The sequence below is a fragment of the Palaemon carinicauda genome, chromosome 12, assembly GCF_036898095.1.
Source record: "Palaemon carinicauda isolate YSFRI2023 chromosome 12, ASM3689809v2, whole genome shotgun sequence".
NCBI lineage: Eukaryota > Metazoa > Arthropoda > Malacostraca > Decapoda > Palaemonidae > Palaemon > Palaemon carinicauda.
Window position 1 is genome coordinate 44,419,593 of NC_090736.1, and position 8,363 is coordinate 44,427,955.

An 8,363-nucleotide genomic window follows, 5' to 3' on the forward strand; every position below is an offset into this window, starting at 1 on the left:
AACAGGGTAAATAGCCCAATGAGGAAAGGAAATGATGAAACAGATAGAATAGTGTGCCCGAGTGTACCCTTAAGCAAGAGATCTTTAACCCAAAACAGTGAAAGACAATGGCACATAAAATCTGAAATACCCCCCCAAAAAAAGTTGACTTTCAATTACTTTGTTTCGTAACACTAATTTTGATACTGTACACCAAACCTTGAATCCTGGACACAAAAGATGAAATATTTACCACTGAAGTCTTCAGGCAATTTTACCACTTGGTCTCTGAAGGCTTCTTCGTGGTCCATAAGGCTGCCATTCTGAGGAATCCCTCCGTTGACAGGTATGCCGTTGTTTAAGTACGGGAATTTCCCAGGATGATACCAAATGTCTACCTGTAGTTGAAAAACAGATAAGCAACACTCGGTTGTTAACATAATTCGAAAATATTATAGTTTCTTTTCCGGGTATCCGTTTCATTTTCTTTTTCTAACTTGATATTCTAAATACGTAGTATTTACCATATAATTTATATTCTTTTTTACGATTATATAATAGAGAAAATTGCCCTATGAGACATTTCGTAAGCCCCTCTATGTCACTCCCTTTTTCCCATACACACACACACACACCTATATATATATATATATATATATATATATATATATATATATATATATATATATATATATATATATATATATATATATATATATATATATATATATATATATATATATATATATACAGTATATATATACTACAGTAATATGAGACAGCTTTGTTAACAAGAAAGGTCTGTAATTCGGATGATAAGAAAGCAATAGGGAATTCTTAACCTATAGGATGTAGTTATATAATGAATGGGCAACATTGGTAATTAGATTTTGTTATAAATGAGCTTAATTTTATTAAATCGGAAATTGAGGAGGAAAAAGAGAATAGTTTCTTTTTGGCAAGTTTACTGTCACTGGTATCATCGGGGATAAAGAAAAGGACTAATGTTTTGTGGCCACGAAAAAAAGGAATATTTCTTATTCTAAGCACAATTATGTTATATTCTGTAATAAATGTTGCCTTTACCTTATCGCCTAGGAAAATGTCATCGGTATTTTGAATGATACCAAACTTGGTGACATCAATGTAAACACCATGTTTATGACACATGAATGTGGGAACATTCCAGTACACATTAAATTCCTTGGCCTCGGCAATAGTTTCACAAAGAAGACATAGAACTACGACGAAGAAACTGGTTCTTTTAAATTCCATGGTTGTTTCATTACTTTAATCCTGGTAACGATAAAAGAAAGAAAATTAGTTCACATAAATGGGCGGGAAAATTAAATAACTCCTTAATCACGTAAACCAAAAGGGAGAGTATTCTTTTTGAAGATGATCCGGTTATCACTATACACCGGAAAATTCCCGGAATTCTCCCCCCCCCCAATTTTTCTTCATTATGCTATTTTTTTTTTTATGTAATTATGTGAAGTATTTTTTACAACCCAACACAATTTACCTATTTTTTTCCTTCTTTGCTTTTCATAAAATTATTCGAAATCTTTAAAAGATAACCTACAATTATCTCCCTCAAAATCTCCTTTCAGTCCCACAAAACCCTAGAGAGCTTTCCATAATATCCTCATAATACGACCCAGGCCACAAAAAGCTAAAGCCAAGGTAATGATGTTACCTATGAAAATCTAAATTCTAGATTTATTAACACTGACACCAATAGATTTCGGGAGCCTGCTCAGCTCTCATTGAATAGAGAAAGCCCTGTACGATGCTTTGTATATTTTTACTGAAAATTTTGTGGATGTCACACTTCGATGAAGAGTATGGAAACACTCACCTCACGAGACGGAAGAGTAATTAGCAAAATCAATATTGACGTGTTACAGTATATACAAATATCCACATTAGTTCTTCCTAACCCCCAGCTGGCGATACAAATCTTTTCCCACGGAGATAGGTGAATTATCACAGACACCTCTCTCTCTCCCTCTCTCTCTCTCTCTCTCTCTCTCTCTCTCTCTCTCTCTCTCTCTCTCTCTCTCTCTCTCCCTAAGATTTATAGAAACCTAGCATGCCTATAGGTTGGCATTTTATATATCAAACACGATCATTTGCCTTATATAAATTAAACAATCCTATTGCCTTACCATCTGAAAACCACATAAAGCTTTTTCTATTGTAAACTTCATCTTCCTCGTCAATAATCTTTTGGATCAAATTGAACGAGGACTCAAAATTATGCAAACATCTTTATGTTAGGCTAATTGTTATCCAAACAATGCTGAGATTCATTTTTAGGAAATTGGCAATTAAACTGATGTTTCCACGTTGCCAATGCATCTCCCCACAGATTTAATGAAAACATAATTGCATACATATATTAAACATAGTGAATCTTTCTATTGGTATTTATATGCGTTTCATGTATATCCACAACCCTATTACTGTTCAGTTGGACGCAGGAATTGCTGGTACACCTCGCTCTGAAAAAGTGTACCCAACCACACCCTTACTACGCGGCGAGTTCCTGTGTTAAGCCCACCATTTTTGCCATCTTTTCCTACACTACCTGCTTGGTTATGCGCGGCGAACTAAGTGTGTGATAGGGTGAACTTCTTCAGTACTTGGTGTGACAAGGACTCCTGTGTCCAACTGTACATCCTATAATGATGACAGAGATGATGATAATAAAAAACTACAACCAAATGGAAAATTGCACATCGAACTGATTCTGTATTGACGCTCAGCATTTTAACGTCATCATCAAAGCTTAGCAATGCCATAATCCCTTCTTATTGGTCTCATGCATTTTCAATAACCAATTACGTGAACTCATTATGAAAAACCCGTGGGAGGCAAGGAAAATACCATTTGTTTTGAGGGGACCAGGGGCTTACAGAAATTTGACCTCGCTGCGCGGATCCCTGAGAATTTTCCCATAACGGTCGTCTAAAGGGTCATGTTCAAGGTGTATAGATCTATGAATTCCTCTGATAATTCATATGATATATCCCACGGTATTGAAGATAATGGTTTAGATTTAATGGAAAAATTTATATGCGCACAACATTTTTTCCTGATAAGTTCTGATAAGTGATAAGTAAAACATCATTGCATGGAAAAAATGAACATAATGTAAAGTTTGGGATTCATTTCATGAAGAAATTGGAAGAATAAAACGAATAAAAGTATTGATGACACGGTAAAGGAATTTAATGATAAAATACTCATAAATGGGTCCCCAAAAGATGGAAATAAAAGCCATATTGACTTCTTATAAGGCCATGATGTGGTTCCTTCCGATTTATGTCATCGGGAAGGATGTATTTTTTCCAGATTTAAGGGAAATACCACATGCATTGTAAGGGAGAGATTATCATTCATACACAGACTGGGTCAGTAAAAAATCACAGAATGATCACAAAAACATTTCAGACTGGGTAAATGTTGTATCTGAGTAATTCAGTCTAGTACCTGATTATGATAAGCTATCTTTATCACAGAAATACTTTTTCTTTTTAATTCTCAAGAAGGTTATGATGGGTTTCTAAATAGTTTAAACGCGAAATTTAATGCAATTTAGCATACATTTTATATGTATGCTAACTCTTTCAGTCTGACAATAAGTAATTATATGTTTTTAATTCAGAATTATATCTTATATGAGGATACTGAAGTGTATACTGTATGTACACGTGTTCAAAATCTTTCATATATTTTGTTAAACACCTTTTTGCACAGATCTATTTTCTCTTTTTGCCTTATTGTGTTTTGATAATATTTTACTAGATATTTGCAAAATTTTAACGAACAGTTAAATTTTTATGTGAAATTATTTAGCATGATTATAGAAAACAATACAAAAAAAAAAAAGAAAAAAGAAAAAGAAGAAACCAAAATGCATTGAGTAGCAAACAAAAATCTATTTGAGTAAAATTACAAATGAACTTCCAAATCAACATCTTTTAACTAATACTAAAAACATTCAAGAGGAGGGAAGTTAGTAAAGACCAATAATGTTAAAAAAGATATATACCAAAAAAAGTGAAGGAATCTGTAAAGGGAATATTTTTCTATAAATTGGAAAAGTTCAAAGTTGACGAAAAATTTACTGTGTAGTTGAAACAACAGAAGGGAGAAGAAAAAAGAAATGAGTGAAAAGAAAGAACCCAAAAGGTAAAAGTTTGAAGTCTATAAAGTCTGTAACAAAAAAAAAAAAAAAAATAAAAAAAAAAAGTGAAAAACTCAGTATGGATGATGTGTTGGAAATTTTTCCGCTTAGAGGCACACAGCGAGAGTAACCGAGGAACAAAGAATTTCAAAAGCTAGAATGGGACCTTCTTGCCTAAATGGCAATGCTGCTAAACAAAAATATCTAACTTGCTGTTTAAGGATAGTATGAAAAAAAGTGCAAGTCATGATGAACCCAGATTTCCGCAATTATAAAATATATATGATGTTTCTAGATGATACATACATACATATACCGAGGCATTTCTCCCAATTTTGGGGGGAGCCGACATCAAACAAATGAAACAAAAAAGGAGACCTCTCCTCTCTACGTTCCTCCCAGCCTGACAAGGGACTCAACCGAGTTTGGCTGGTACTGCTGGGGTGGCACAGTCCGCCCTCCCCCGTTATCCACCACAGATGAAGCTTCATAACGCTAAATCCCCTACTGCTGCTACCTCCGTGGTCAACCAAGAAACCGGAGGAAGCAGCAGGGCCTACCGGAACTGCGTCACAATCGCTTGCCATTCATTCCTATTTCTAGCACGCTCTCTTGCCTCTCTCACATCTGTCCTCCTATCACCCAGAGCTTCCTTCACTCCATCCATCCACCCAAACCTTGCCTTCCTCTTGTACTTCTCCCATCAACTCTAGCATTCATCACCTTCTTTAGCAGACAGCCATTTTCCATTCTCTCAACATGGCCAAACCACCTCAACACATTCATATCCACTCTAGCCGCTAACTCATTTCTTACACCCGTTCTCACCCTCACTACTTCGTTCCTAACCCAATCTACTCGAGACACTTCCTCTCAAACACATTGAATTTCTGTCTCTACGTCACTTTCATTCCCCACAACTCCGATCCATACATCACAGTTGGTACAATCACTTTCTCATACAGAACTCTCTTTGCATTCATGCCCAACCCTCTATTGTTTACTACTTCCTTAACTGCCGCCAACACTTTGCATCCTTCATTCACTCTCTGACGTACATCTGCTTCCACTCCACCACTTGCTGCAACAACAGACCCCAAGTACTTAAACTGATCCACCTCCTCAAGTAACTCCATTCAACATGACATTCAACATCGCACCACCTTACCTTCTCGTACATCTCAAAACCTTGTTCTTACCCACATTAACTCTCAACTTCTTTCTTTCACACACCCTTCCAAATTCTGTCACTAATCGGCCAAGCTTCTCTTCTGCGTCCGCAACCAGTACAGTATCATCCGCAAACAACGTGTGTGTGTCTTTGTTTGTGCGTATATATATATATATATATATATATATATATATATATATATATATATATATATATATATATATATATATATATATATATATATATATGTATATATATATATATACATATATATATAAGTATATATATATATATATATATATATATATATATATATATATATATATATATATATATATATACATACATACATATACCAAGGCACTTCCCCTAATTTTGGGGGGTAGCCGACATCAACAAATGAAACAAAACAAAAAGGGGACCTCTACTCTCAACGTTCCTCCCAGCCTGACAAGGGACTCAACCGAGTTCAGCTGGTACTGCTAGGGTGCCACACCCCACCCTCTCCCGTTATCCACCGCAGATGAAGCTTCATAATGCTGAATCCCCTACTGCTGCTACCTCCGCGGTCATATAAGGCACTGGAGGAAGCAGCAGGGCCTACGGAACTGTCTCTCAATCACTCGCCATTCATTCCTATTTCTAGCATGCTCTCTTGCCTCTCTCACATCTATCCTCCTATCACCCAGAGCTTTCTTCACTTCATCCATCCACCCAAACCTTGGCCTTCCTCTTGTACTTCTCCCATCAACTCTTGCATTCATCACCTTCTTCAGCAGACAGCCATTTTCCATTCTCTCAACATGGCCAAACCACCTCAACACATTCATATCCACTCTAGCTTCTAACTCATTTGTTACAACCGTTCTCATCCTCACCACTTTTTTCCTAACCCTATCTACTCGAGATACACCAGCCATACTCCTTAGACACTTTACCTCAAACACATTCAATTTCTGTCTCTCCATCACTTTCATTCCCCACAACTCCGATCCATACATCACAGTTGGTACAATCACTTTATCATATAGAACTCTCTTTACATTCATGCCCAACCCTCTATTTCTTACTACTCCCTTAACTGTCCCCAACACTTTGCAACCTTCATTCACTCTCTGACGTACATCTGCTTCCACTCCACCATTTGCTACAACAGCAGACCCCAAGTACTTAAACTGATCCACCTCCTCAAGTAACTCTCCATTCAACATGACATTCATTCTTGCACCACCTTCCCTTCTCGTACATCTCATAACCTTAATCTTACCCACATGAACTCTCAACTTCCTTCTCTCACATACCCTTCCAAATTCTGTCACTAGTCGGTCAAGCTTTTCTTCTGTGTCTGCAACCAGTACAGTATCATCCGAAAACAACAACTGATTTACTTCCCATTCATGGTCATTCTCGTCTACCAATTTTAATCCTCCTCCAAGCACTCAAGCATTCACCTCTCTCACCACTCCATCAACACACAAGTTAAACAACCACGGCGACATCACACATCCCTGTCTCAGCCCCACTCTCACCGGAAACCAATCACTCACTTCATTTCCTATTCTAACACATGCTTTACTACCTTTGTAGAAACTTTTCACTGCTTGCAACAGCCTTCCACTAACTCCATATAACCTCATCACATTCCACATTGCTTCCCTATCAACTCTGTCATACGCTTTCTCCAGATCCATAAACGCAACATACACCTCCTTACCTTTTGCTAAATATTTCTCGTATATCTGCCTAACTGTAAAAATCTGATACATACAACCCCTACCTCTTCTAAAACCACCCTATACTACTAAGATTACATTTTCTGTTTTATCCTTAATCCTATTAATCATTACTCTATCATACACTTTTCCAACTACACTCAACAAACTAATACCTCTTGGATTACAATACTCATGCACATCTCCCTTACCCTTATATAGTGGTACAATACATGCACAAACCCAATCTACTGGTACCATTGACAACACAAAACACATAATAAACAATCTCACTAACCATTCAAGTATATATATATATATATATATATATATATATATATATATATATATATATATATATATATATATATATATATATATATATATATTATATATACATACACACACACACACATATATATATATATATATTTATATATATATATATATATATATATATATATATATATATATATATATATATATATATATATATATATATATATATATATATATACATATATATATGTATATGTGTGTGCGTATATATATATATATATATATATATATATATATATATATATATATATATATATATATATATAGTATACACACATATATATACAGTATATATATGTAAATATATATATATATATATATATATATATATATATATATATATATATATATATATATATATATATATATATACAGTGTATATATCTATAAATAATGAGAGCCTTACCTTGCCTTATTGCCTTATTTTTTGTTTGGGTTCCCCCAGGTCCCTCAGTGTGAGGCACCTCGTATATCCACCAGAGAGTTGCTAATACATCTTCCGGTGTATTTTGCATCTTCCAGTCTTGGATGGTCTGGGATGCATCTTAGGTATTTATCGAGCTGATTTTTAAACGCATCTACGCTCACTCCTGATATGTTTCTTAGATGAGCTGGCAGCACATTAAATAGTCGCTGCATTATCGATGCTGGTGCGTAGTGGATTAATGTCCTGTGCGCCTTTCTCAGTTTACCTGGAATGCTTTTTGGTACTATTAATCTACCTCGGCTTGCTCTTTCTGATACTTTAAGCTCCATGATGTTTTCAGCAATTCCTTCTATTTGCTTCCATGCTTGTATTATCATGTAGCGTTCTCTTCTCCTTTCTAGACTGTATAGTTTTAAAAATTGCAGTCTTTCCCAGTAATCAAGGTCCTTAACTTCTTCTATTCTAGCAGTATAGGACCTTTGCACACTCTCTATTTGCGCAATATCCTTTTGGTAGTGTGGGTACCATATCACATTGCAG

The 8,363-nt window shown here is 35.4% G+C and overlaps 1 pseudogene; it reads right to left on the minus strand.

Annotated features, from left to right (window-relative positions):
- Positions 1 to 1,811, minus strand: part of LOC137650538 (hyaluronidase A-like) — an 11,142-nt pseudogene extending 9,331 nt beyond the window's left edge.
- Positions 1,812 to 8,363: the final 6,552 nt, after the last annotated feature.